The sequence below is a fragment of the Galleria mellonella genome, unplaced genomic scaffold, assembly GCF_026898425.1.
Source record: "Galleria mellonella isolate WM207_F2 unplaced genomic scaffold, CSIRO_AGI_GalMel_v1 utg117, whole genome shotgun sequence".
In the NCBI taxonomy this organism is placed as follows: domain Eukaryota; kingdom Metazoa; phylum Arthropoda; class Insecta; order Lepidoptera; family Pyralidae; genus Galleria; species Galleria mellonella.
In genome coordinates, this window is record NW_026441980.1 from 7,880,261 (window position 1) to 7,893,380 (window position 13,120).

Genomic DNA, 13,120 nt, shown 5'->3' on the forward strand with positions numbered 1-13,120 from the left:
TTTGAATGGTAGATATTATGAATAATATATAAGCTGTACATTTATAATATTCGTCTATGTTCTATGTGAATCTTCTCGTAAGATTTATCCTACTTGAACTGCTTAATTGGATATAACTGAAAAATTTACTGCTCAGTTTTTGACATTCTTTGCTATTATTTAAAATAAAATATGAAGTAAAATATATATAATTTTATTTTTAACAAATTGCGTATGTTAATGACAATATTTTATAATCAATATAGGGAAATATCTTCGTTGTTTGGCGGAAATGAGATCTTAGGTTTGTAACCTAAATTGACTCGTTTGAAAATTTAAATCGTCGGGGTAAAAAGCGAAACTGAAGCTTTCGCTTTCGCACTTACTTATATACCATTTTTTTCTAAATTACTACTGAATATTATAATAACATATATACTATACCGATAAGCATAATAATGTGCACTTTGTTATGCAAATTCGATATTTTAAAAACTATGTTAATCCAGCCATTTATTCGCTGAACTTTTTCATTTTATTGTTGCCTATTATAGAAACAAAAATTTATGTATTTATTTCAAAACCTATAAACATGTTATTATAAATAGAAAGAAAATGACAAAAGTTATGAAAATAATTGGATAAACGTGCAAGATGGAAACAGTTGAGGGAGGCCTTTGTCTAGCAGTGGGACACCATGGGCTATGATTGATTGATGAGCATGATTGTAACTGAAAGAAAAAAATACAATTTTCGTGTAACACAAGGGATTTCATTATAGCCACAGATAATGTAATACTATACGTTATGGCTGACAAGTAATCTCTTTCATACTTACTACCTAGTTATAGGAAATTTTTAGATCTATATTCTCTAAAAGCTTCTTAATTATATTATAAAAATCTAACATTAAGTACGAATAACTAAGTATAACGGAAAATAACACAAAATAAAATCGTTTTAATCGTAAAAAAACAACTTAATGGGTTCATGTTGTAATTCGACCGCTCGATTTAGATGTATTTATTTATATGATTTTAATCAGCTTAATTTACAAGGAGACATTATAATAATCTATTAATAATACATAAAATATGTAAATACTCTTAAACATTAAACAGTTTGTAAACTTGACAGAGTCATTAATTTTATGGACATTTCTAGAGGCCGTTACTTGCCTACTTGTTTCCTAAAACAACGAAACACTATATCCTTGAATATATATAACAGACAGATACTATTGATTTGTAAGATGATAAATGTATTGGAATTTATTATGTTATTTTATTATTATGTTAATATAATAGTTAATATAAAATAATTGAGATGTCTGAATACACAAGATAGAAGCCACAAAACATCTTTCATTAGTTCTCGAGTGCAAATTGCCTCTAATGTTAGTTTTTATATATAATTAGCTACTTCGAACATTTATGTTCATTTGTACTGTTTGAGCGCAGGTTTTGCCTATAAAGAGGTGTTTGCTTATAGTTCAGTTATATAAAAATATTATCAAACTGCAAATAGAATAAAATATCCACAAGATTATTTACTCTTAATCTTTCTACTTAAAAAAACTTTGTTTATTTTCACTATCTTTGTATTACAAAAAAATATCAAAATACCTTTTTTATGTCTTGTATATAAATGAACAAGAAGAGTGTGTTGAGTGACAAATATGTTTCAAAAATAATACTTATACCTATGTTAAATATAATTATAATGTACTAAATGTAATTGATGAGTGGTTCCGGTATAGAATGAGTTACCTTTTCCTTTCCCGCGGGCAACTAAGGGACCTTTATGGTTGAGAAATGGGCAGCAGCGTTCTTATCATTACCAAAAATCACCAAAGTTTAACTGCGGTTACTAACCTGCCTGCCAAGCGTGGCAACTACTGGCAAAATCCCCCTTATGGAGGAGACCTATATTCAGCAGTAGACAGTCAATGGCTGATAACTTCCAATGCATTTAATACAAGTAACTATTATATAGATCAATATTATTTTAACATTATATTATATATTTAACTAATTGAAACACTGACTTTACGCGACAAGCATAACTATTAATAGACTTTGAACGTTTTGAATAGGCAAATAAAATTTGACAGGTAATTATTTTATAATGATTTGCTAATTTAACAAAATTAGTTTAGATCAACAGCAGAGTACGGCCTCATTTTGTTAATTATAATTAAGATTTTTTTATTTAACTTGCATATCCTTGCCATGAAATTCCTAAAAGCGGAATGTCTAATAAACTTCACACTTCTGCCAATTTTACATTCTTTTATTTAACTTCGTTCGTATGTCTACCGCTCGTCTTTCAATTTATTTGTAATTCAAGTGATCTTGAATTATTTGGTAGTGTAGTGGTTTAATACACTACATCACCATTCGATAGTTATAAGTTCGATCGTCGCATTATGCATGTATCTCTCGGTTGAAACTTTGTTTAGTCTGGGACCATTATTGTTCAGCTCCTTGCTGGTCGCTGGTTTTGTTATGGATAAATTTGGTAGGAACTTTGAACTAGAAGAATGAAATTAGTTAAAAATAAAAATGCCGTGTATAGACGTGTATGTATTGAGATGTAATGAAAAACACAAAAGAAGCATTCCAAGAAAACAAAAAAAGTATTTTACAATTATGAAATAATTTGTATTACAATATTTTTGTTCGTATTCAACAATTATAATATGTTAAAAATAAAATGTCATTATCAAAGGCTCGGTGACTTCCAAAAGAGCTAAATTATATATTATATTATGTGTATGTTACTATCACTATAAAGTTAATTTAATAATAGAGTTGAAAATTGGTCATAGAAACTTTATAATGTAACAATGCAACTCCAGTTTCAACTTGTTTAATTTGTCTCGATGAGTTGTTGGCTGACAGATATTGATTTGCGTTTGATTATGGAGCCTGAAGGTCATCTAGTCACAAGATCTACGTATAAAGCTTCTTTGTAGAAAGAGATTTTCAGTATTTTTATGATAATACTTCTATTCCATAAGACATTACTGAAAAAAATGTCAGAAATGGAATTAAATTAACCGAAATAAATATAATAAGAACAAATAAATAACAAAATACTTGATACGTTACCAAAACTATCGAATCATATCTTCAGATAACTTCCAGTAGATTGAAGTTGTCCATTTTAAAAACTTTATTAAACTTTTACACTTACATCTGGTTCGTTGATTTTCGATTGCACCTGCATTCAACGTGATAATGTTGGAGTAAGTTTTATAAACTATGAGAAACTACATACATTATGTTAACGACTTTCTTCGAGAAGAAGTATAATATGAGATTATTGTATTACTTAATTCATTTCTATTATTATTTTTCGTGTTAATTCTATCTCGTGGAAAAGTTATATTACTTCTATGCATTGTTTTCAATTTAGAATGAATTGCAGTACCCTCAGTGACACAGTAATAGGCGAGTTGTACTGTGGAAATGTGATTTTTGTAGGATTCTTAATCGGACTAATATTGCTAAGCATAGGCCTCATTTGCCAGTAGTTGCCATGCTTGGCAGGCGAGTTGGCCTCTCTCACGATCATTAAGTTCCCTTAGTCGCCTCTTACGATACCCATGGGAAAGGAAGGGGTGGTTTATTCTATGCCGAGACCACATGGTCAAATTGTGCCAAATCGGACTAATATTGGTAACGAACTTTACTAAGTGGCTCTGCTTTGGGTAATTTTGATTGTAACTCCAAATATAAATTGCCTAATTTCTCATAACACCTCAACACACATGATACCAGCTTGCAAATTTCATTAGTATAATTGTGTGGCACTTATTGTTGTATAAATATAAAAGCTTGTAAAGACGAGAAATATTAGTACGTATACTCGAGACACCTCAGCTCGTTTCATCTAATTCGTTCGTGGAAAAGATTTATTTTCTCAATCTATTATACTTCGTTCTCCTTAAAGGTTATCCTCTTGAGAATTACGAATTCTACTTTAAAATAATATTTCTAAGTATTCAAATTTTATATATTTTCATTAAATGTCAAATAATTAATAAAATTGTACTATTCTTAAAAAGTATACCGTCAGGAGGTAGTCTAAGTTTAGAATGACAGTGAGTAATTGAATTTATAGGAAGTTTAAAGTTTTTTTGAACTTTATCGTCGATGCGAATTTACTTCATTTCTTATTTAATTTATTAAAAATGTTATTTTTTTTAAGTTAATGCAATTATGGTACTAATGTTAGGTAAAATATTACAATAATATTCTAATGTTGTATATGGGTACTAATTGTATTGATAGTAAATTTTCGATATTAACAATTTTAAAAAGATTATAAAAAATCGATTAATTACAATAGTCTTTTTAAGTAAATGAAAACAATATTGACTGATTTACGTAATACTAGAAAAATAAATAAGCTTGGAAAGTATGTATTGTGCGAACATAATGGAGAAAAACAGTAAACTCGCGTCACGGCGTGCTTTAATTTATTGAATGGGCACAAAAGATTCTGAATTATATTGTTACTAGTGATGAAAAGTGAATCCTGTATAATGATGATTCGACCTGAAAGAGATAGTTAAGGTAAATTCTTACTCAGATTCAGATACAATAGGCTATTTATAGTTAGGCAGGCGCTATATAAGCTCTTATCAAAAACCAATTAAAGATGGACAAATTTGCTACGAAGCAAGGTATTCAATAAGCGTGATATCTCGTATTTTGATGTATCGATTTGCTTTTATTAATTTAAATATTATTCTGAATTTACATAATTGTATTAGGGAAAAAAATTATCTTTGATGAAATGGCGAAAATGTCTTTAATTAAAGAATTTGCTCGTTTCCGTCTTAAAGATTTCTACAGATGCAACAATGACCATTCAGCAAAATAGTCAAAGTCCATTGTTAATGGACAATAGGCACCTACTTCGATTGATTAAATAGGCACTCGTTATTCATTTATAAATACTTCTTATATATGTACATATATGATGCTATTTTATCTCAGTTTTATTATATTTTTAATATCTGTTTGGTGTACATCTATAGATGTATTTAGGCTTGCATTCTATAACGCATTAATGATTAAATTATATTGTTGCGTGTATTTCACGTTAGATTCAATCGTTGAAAATATTAATATACTAAATTATATATAATTACTAGCGACCCGCCCCGGCTTCGCACGGGTGCACGTTATATCATATCACATTAGAAATCTCTAAAATTATCAGTATTTCTCTACTATATTATGCATGTATTATACATATAAACCTTCCTCTTGAATCACTATATCTATTAAAAAAACCCGCTTCATAATCCGTTGCTTAGTTTTAAAGATTTAAGCATACATAGGGACGGACAGATAGCGACAACGACTTTGTTTTATATTATGTAGTGATGATAAATTATTCCAATTGGTAGATTTATGTTGATACTATAATAAATATTTAAATATTTGTCTAATATACTTAATATCAGTTAGGTAATGTCTTTATTACTTTGAGTAGGTGCAAATAGATCAGTCATTTTACTCAGTATCTATCTCTTTGTTTTTTTAATTAAGATATTAGAGTATCGCTATAATTAATTTCGCCTTAGATATGTAAATAGCATCATGATTATCAGATTAATTATAGCTTGTCAGTAACTAGACAGTTGGTAATTCAAACGTGTCAGTGTACGAATATTGTAGGATGTTTACATAAAGCAGAACGCAATAATGTCGTTGGTAAATGTAGATTCCGCCGGAGTGTAAGATCGTAATGTATCTGGAAATACACGTCGTGAAACACGCACGAACGAGAATTATGAGAGAATTCTGTCCGAGTGGCACGCGTCACACAGTAAACCTGTCTCGTACTTTGATGATATCGAATACAGTACACGTTCCAGACTGTTTGCTTGAATGTTTCATGTTTGAATTTGGCCGCCTTGTGTCGATGGTTATAAAACCTTAGAAGCTGTCTTTACGAGACCTTTTAAAGGTGTTAATTTAGACCCTTAAATTGAACCCCTAAGAAACTTACAAAGCGAATTTACATTTTTATCTAACATTCTGTAAAAGAATTATGTAAAGTGATGTGAAGTGGTAAAGAGAGTTAGTACGGAGTTTTTTAAAGGTTTTATTAAGGTTGAGCTTAACTTAACGGGAGTGTTAATTTAGATTCATTTGCTTACATTAATATCATTGTAGTTGCAAGCTATTAACATTTTTGTCACATCTATCATATACAGAATCATTTAACAAGTCAAAAAACAGTTTATTAGGTGAAAGTAAACGAAAATGTTTCAAAATCAGGAGACTGCAGAATTAAAGAGAAAGAAACATAAAAGATTATGATTTACCAAATAACTTATGAAAATGGTAAGAAAATCAAAATAAAGCACATATACATTAGAAAGTCAACCATTACGTGCGACTATGTAGTTGAAGCGCAGCTGCTAGTGACGTAACACTCGTTGTGTACTGAGGTCCCGCTGGACCGTCAACATACTCTTTACTCAGCAATACAACAATTGTATTATTTTATATGTTGCAATATAGAGTTAGTATTGTAACATTGGGATATGTTAGTTTTGTTAATATCTAAATAATTTTATAACTGTTCGTAAAGATGTTTATAATTATTTGCTGTTAAAATACGCTATAAACGGCTCAATTAATTTTGATGAAATTTTGTTCACATATAGATAAGGCAAAGTCGCGGAATTTAATTAGAATTTTACAAGGAAAAGAAGAAAGTATTTAGTAAATCGCAGATAAAAAGTCTTTTATTCTGTTCCGTGTTTTGATCGCTGAAATATAATTGTAGCGGGATGTAGATAGTGTTAAATCAGATACATAATAAGTATAAGTGTCACGTAGTACATATTATTATCTACTATCGCTGGATTCCAGCTTGTATAAACATTTTCCGTACATTACATTATTGACTAACTTATCCTGTATTATCTTTTTATAGCTGTTGGTATTATCAATGACTTCGTTTATATTCTGTTTTTACTATTTTCAAGACTAGGTGTGGTTTAGAACATTTATTCACAGATAACAAACAACCTTGTATTGTTTAGGTTTCCACAAGGTCCCAATTGATATTCAAAATTCTTTAGATCTGAAATTTAAATATAAAACACTTTAAATGAAATTTAAATATAAAATATTATAATATTTTTTTTTTATAAACTCGTTGGTATGTCCATAAGAATTATGTATATGGTTTGTTCTGGTGGATTTTTTAAGTTATATTGCGATTTAATTTTCTGCATCTTGTAAAATTTATTTTGTCATTGAAATAATCATTACTAGTTGGTTAGGTTTATATAGTTTTATGATGAACATATCGTGGGGAGAGTATAAATTTCTAAATGAAAATGTTTAATCTCAAATCTTATTATAAGTATTTTTTTCTAAAAGACAATTCCAAAGTTTTCATATTACAAGCTAACTAAACCTTATATGTCATCTAAAAGCCAGTATCTGCTTCAAAAATGGAAAATACCTCGCGTTAATCTCTAAGATGATGCTGAGTCTAGGGTTTGATTGACGTAACTACCTATCACAAAATGTTCGATAACTACTCAAGCTTACAGGGCGGGTCTTCAGTCGGGGTTAGGCATCATTATGAGGACTTGTAAGATACTGAGCGCGATAATCCTCACTCGTTCTTCTTACAAGATATTCTTAGTGTTCACATATTCAGTATTAATAGAGAATTATTACACGCTACCAGTTTTCATATATTTAAATGTTTTTGAGTAAATCGATTTCATGAGTTATGTTTTATTACGAATGAAAATGTCCCTGTAATATTTCTTGTTTATACACTCAGTAGTTTTGGGTTTTGGCTGTATAATTTTTTTTATTTATGATATACATATACAGATGAAAAAACATTTGATTTTCTTATACTCGGTTATTTTATTTTAATATTATAATACATAAAGATAAATAAATGAACTCGCAATCACATCAGTAAGGATTAGCTTTGCCCCCCACATTGCTTTATTCACGTGAATTTGAATAAACTTATCTGTGTGTTAATTATGGAATAATCTATTTCTGTACCGAATTTAATTTAAAATCAAAATCAGCCAGTTGTACGTTTAAATATCTTTATATATTTTCTCATAATTTAATATTAGTAGGATATGAAGAAGTGACGAATGAGAGGAAGGGCTATGATGTTAGATTTTATAAAGTAAATCATGTTTATGGCTAAGAAAAAATGCTGCTCTGCTCCACTTTCATTGTTCTCACATTCGACCTAAATCTCGTAACCAGTCTGAAAAATTTTGTCCGGCATATTGCACTTTTAGGGTTTCACAGTCATCACCAAAGAACTTTTAGCAATGACCTTTTTTTACTAATCTTATGCTATTTTATTAAAACATATGATTCTAGACCTTATTATAAGTATTTAGAAATTTATTAAACTTTCTAAATAAAATCATAAAATTGTATCAAACTGTTAGTGTTAATGTAAAATTTTTAATTAATTCTATTGTGAATATACTATTGTAGTAAGCAAATTTACATTAATAAAATAAATTGATAATCAAATTATATTTATCGTCATTATCGGTATATATTTGTATTTTTTTTCTACTTTTACATTTCCTCATCAATGAGTCTGGTGATGGTGATCTTCGCACTTTGCAATTCTAGTTATTTAAACCGACCAGCCATCTAAGCGAGTATAGTCTTCTGGATCTTTGTCTGATAGATTTTGTATGAATAATAATATATATCTAAAATATTATTACTACGGAACTCTAATCCGTGCATGCTCGATATATTTCCTTTACGTATATTATTTATGAGATCTACTTTATCGGAATTTTAAGTTGTCATGCAAATTTATTTATAGGTATTTCTTTTGTATTAAAATGAACGTAATTTAAATTTTCAAAAGTTTAGAATATAACCTACTAAACTTGTAGATTCGAGAGATATAAAATAAATGGAAATAAGTATATACATACAGTGATGGAAAACACCAACTACAAACCAAATCAATCGGAATAAGGGCGATAGTCGCCCCGTGCTATGTCGTGGGATTCTAATTACGTTCAGTGAAATGTAGGCATACCCAGTTCACCACAGTAAGAATGTAAGAAAGACTCTGTTTTCCGCACTTAGCCTCTCATTTGGGCCGTTGTGCGTAAAAAACAGTTCACCACAACGGCAACAGATGTTTCTGACTACCCCATTAGGGATTATAGTCATAACTATATTTTTTTAAGAATCTACATTTGGAACGTATCATTTAAAGTTTCGATCTCAATTTAATAAGAGAGATACCTAAGCCTAAAAACATTAAGATAAGTGCGCAATAAAAAGAACAGGTCACGTAGCTGGCTGCGGCCATAATCCGAATCGTCCCTTCTCATCCAAACATCTTCGTAATCCTTATCGACGGTGGGACATGCTCAGTTATAAATTATTATTCGCCTTCTTATTTTTGCTTTCACGAACAATCTGAATGATTCTAAATAGTCATGAATGGCATAAATATTATTGGACGTTATGTTTTTGATTATATTTATCCATGTATTTAACAAGATTTTAAAACTTGTAATATATAAAATGTAATAATGGTTTACAATAACAACAATTTTCATTTGCATAAAAATATTTTAATAATGTTAAATAATAATACATGCAAATACTTTTCTTACATGAAAATATTTTAATAATGTAAAATAAATAATAATTTGCTGTGTGGCCTTGACATAGAATAAATCACCCTTTTCTTTCCCGTTGGTGTCATGAGATGCGACTAAGGGAAATATGAGCTAGGTTAGGTTAGGCCACGAACACTCAGGTTGTGGAATGAGCTCCCTGCTGAGGTTTTCCCAAAAGACTACAGCATGGGGTTCTTCAATAGGGGGTAAAGAGGTTTCTTCAGGGTCGGCAACGCACGCGTAATACCTCTGGTATTGCAGGTGTTCATAGGCTATGGTAACCATTTACCATCAGGTGGGCCGTATGCTTGTTTGCCACCTCAGTGGTATAAAAAAAAAGGTACGGGCAGGAGCGTTCCTATTAAAATACGAGTGAATGCCTATGCCTGCGGTTGCCAATCCGCCTGCCAAGCGTGGCAATTACTGACAAAACCTCTTTTATGAAGGAGGTCTATGCTCAGTCATGGGCAGTTAACAGCTGATATAAATGAAAGAAAAAAATCTCGAGGCTAGTTTTAATAGCACATAATCTAAAACGACTCAAAAATTAAGAAGTTCATAGAATAATATTAAAACTAAAAGGAATAAATATTAATATACTTTTTATTAACTACGCTCCTAATTTTAGCTGAAACGATGTCACTCTCAAGCTACTATTATTAAGTTCAAAGTAATTTATATAATTCATTTTTTATAATCCTACTTGTCTACCCTAAATTATTCTTTATTAGTAAGTAAATTTTCTTAGAACTAGAACTTTGTAAATTAAATTGTTTTTCTTCTCTATTATTATCTCTATATATTTTTTTTATATTTTAAGAAAGATTTTTACGTTCAAGTATTCAAATGTAGATTATATGGGTAATGAACGAAAGGAATTTTATATTTTTTCCTTTCTGTGTTATAAGTGTAATTATATCAGCTGCAAGCAGAATCCAGTAGCCGTGTATGTTCCAATATATTTTCTAATAACATGATTGTAAGAAATCAAAGAAAAGATGTTTGAAAATTATGGAACGCTGAGGAACACTGCTGCCCATCCCTCGCTCGCCCTTAGTCGCCTCTTACAATACCTACGGGAAAGCGCTATGGTTTCTGTATGTCTAAAAAGTATATTTTTAATTTAAAATATACAATAAGTGACAAAATTTGCAAACACAAGAATAATCTACGTATTTATAATATCCACGGTTTGTCTAAATGATATGATCGTTAATAGTCAATCGTAATTTTTATAAAACAGAAATATGCAAACATTTATAGAAACTTAAATCCACGATCAGGACCTAATGCGACGCGATTACAAGTAAATAGTACCTACTAGTACCTATCTAATATTTATTGCCGACCTTTCGAATTGGGTTACACCATGTCGTGGTCACAGTTGGACTGAAAGGAACGGCGTCCACTTTTGGCTGCCCATGCAGTATCTTTGGCCACCTCCACATTATCATTATGTTTTTTATATACATTCTCCACACCGTACTCACGATATCCACATTGTATTTAAAATGCGATCTCTATATAGTTTGTGTATTTAAACAAAAATGTAAAAAAATCAGATATGTGTTTAAATTGTATTTACCTGTAATCGTGTCGCATTAATTATAATACAATATAATGAATTTAAAATATTTATATATAACGCGAAAGTTTAAAATAAACTACAAATTTAATTTTGTTAATCGTTACTCTAGTTGAAGTTAGTAATATTAATAAAAAATTGAATGATTATTGTACTTAATTATTGTAATAGTATCTTGTCAATTTAAAGCTTATTTAAATTGGTTGTTTAAATTAACTGATTACTTTATAAACTGATACAAAAAATATTAATACAAATAATTAATATTTCAAAAAGTAAATGTTGAGAAAATTTTATGATGAAACTTTTACATTTCAAGACAATGCGGTAGATTAAGGGACTCTCAGGGGTGGCTGTTTTATAACTTATTAGTCCTTCTCGACTTTTATTCCAGATTACATTTATGGGAATAATAAGAAAGGCAACTCACCATGTTGGTACTCTTAAATTTAAGTTAAAAAAGTATTGGCCGATTTTCCGATCTCAGAATATATTATCATATAGATGTGGTGACGACATGACTATATCTGAAATCGACATCAATGTATAATTCATAATGGACTTTTTTAGAACGGACGTTTAACAAAATATGACCTGAAAAATATTGGTTCATCTAGTTTTTCAATGTATAGTTTTATTGATACATTTGGTTCGAACAAAGACAAAGAAAAACGGGACAATAAAAACAGGAAAAAAAGATTGATTGTAAATACGGCATCTTTTATATTAAAAACTAATACTCATAGGAGATGATTTGTTACTTGTTACCTTCCAAATTTCAAAATCAAGAACACAATGAAATTCTTTCCATGTGTATGTTTATTATACCATGTATAATTTAGACTAATTTAAGGTAAATATTAACAAGCTATTTGTTGGTCCTCGAGCTTTCTCTTAGACTACTTCATCATTTTCAATCAGTTGAGATCTGGTTCAATCGCGGGATCCTTTAACAGTAAAAAATATAACCAATATTATTTTATTTTTATGGAAACTGAAAAATATAATGTGTGACAGATTAAGTTTTTTTTTTATTTTCTGATAGATACATTTTTAATCGATTAAAATTTTTTATTAATAAACTGTTATATGTAAATATGGTGCTTATATTTACGAAATTTTACACTTTAATTAATATTATCAATTTTAATATTAATTGAATATAAAATATCTAATATGTCTCCTATAAACAGATGCAGGACGACGTAATATGAATGTAATATAAAATAAAAAAGTTACATTCGTTTATTATTTTCTGTTTCTATTTATTTATTGTATTTTTTTTTATAGACATTTAATCTATTTGGACCATCGTAGATAATAAGTTCTCCTTTTAGATTGATGAATAAGGATAATCATTAAATAGATAAGCATTAAAGAAAGACAGACCAATTTCAACAATACGACACCCATTCATAATTTATGCAATGCGACAAGAATACAATGCTTATTGCATACTTACTCGTACATTAATGAGTAAAAGAAATTGTTATAAATCTTATTGTTAGCCTTACATTACACATCGTGATATATTGCGTTGTTAAACTATTATATTATTTGCTATGTCATTCAATATCCAATACCTACTTCAAGGTGCAGCAAGTAACACGATGTCGTGCGAATACAGATATATTTACTGTATTCAATAAAATTAAGTATGAACAAATTAACATCTGGTAATCTTAATAAATTAGCTAACAATGCAAGAATGCAAGTGAAGTATAAAACCGAATTATTGTTTACCTAAACAAATTCAATACGTATATAATAGGCATGGTAAAGATTGCTAATTTTAATTGATTTTCTTTTATTGTTGTTATTTTAATGGAAATAGTGACTTAATTAGTTAAATTTTACAATTGTGATTT

The 13,120-nt window shown here is 29.3% G+C and overlaps 1 protein-coding gene and 1 long non-coding RNA gene across 5 annotated transcripts in view; one reads left to right on the forward strand and one right to left on the reverse strand.

The window, feature by feature from the left end:
* LOC113511544 (cAMP-specific 3',5'-cyclic phosphodiesterase) overlaps positions 1-13,120 on the forward strand; it is a 547,503-nt gene that overhangs the window by 242,031 nt on the left and 292,352 nt on the right. The window lies entirely within an intron of this gene.
* LOC128201293 (uncharacterized) lies at positions 2,632-11,781 on the reverse strand. Its single transcript, XR_008253158.1, has 3 exons — positions 11,683-11,781; positions 3,093-3,204; positions 2,632-3,007 (listed from the first exon to the last, which is right to left on the reverse strand). It is a non-coding gene; the product is annotated as an uncharacterized LOC128201293 (long non-coding RNA).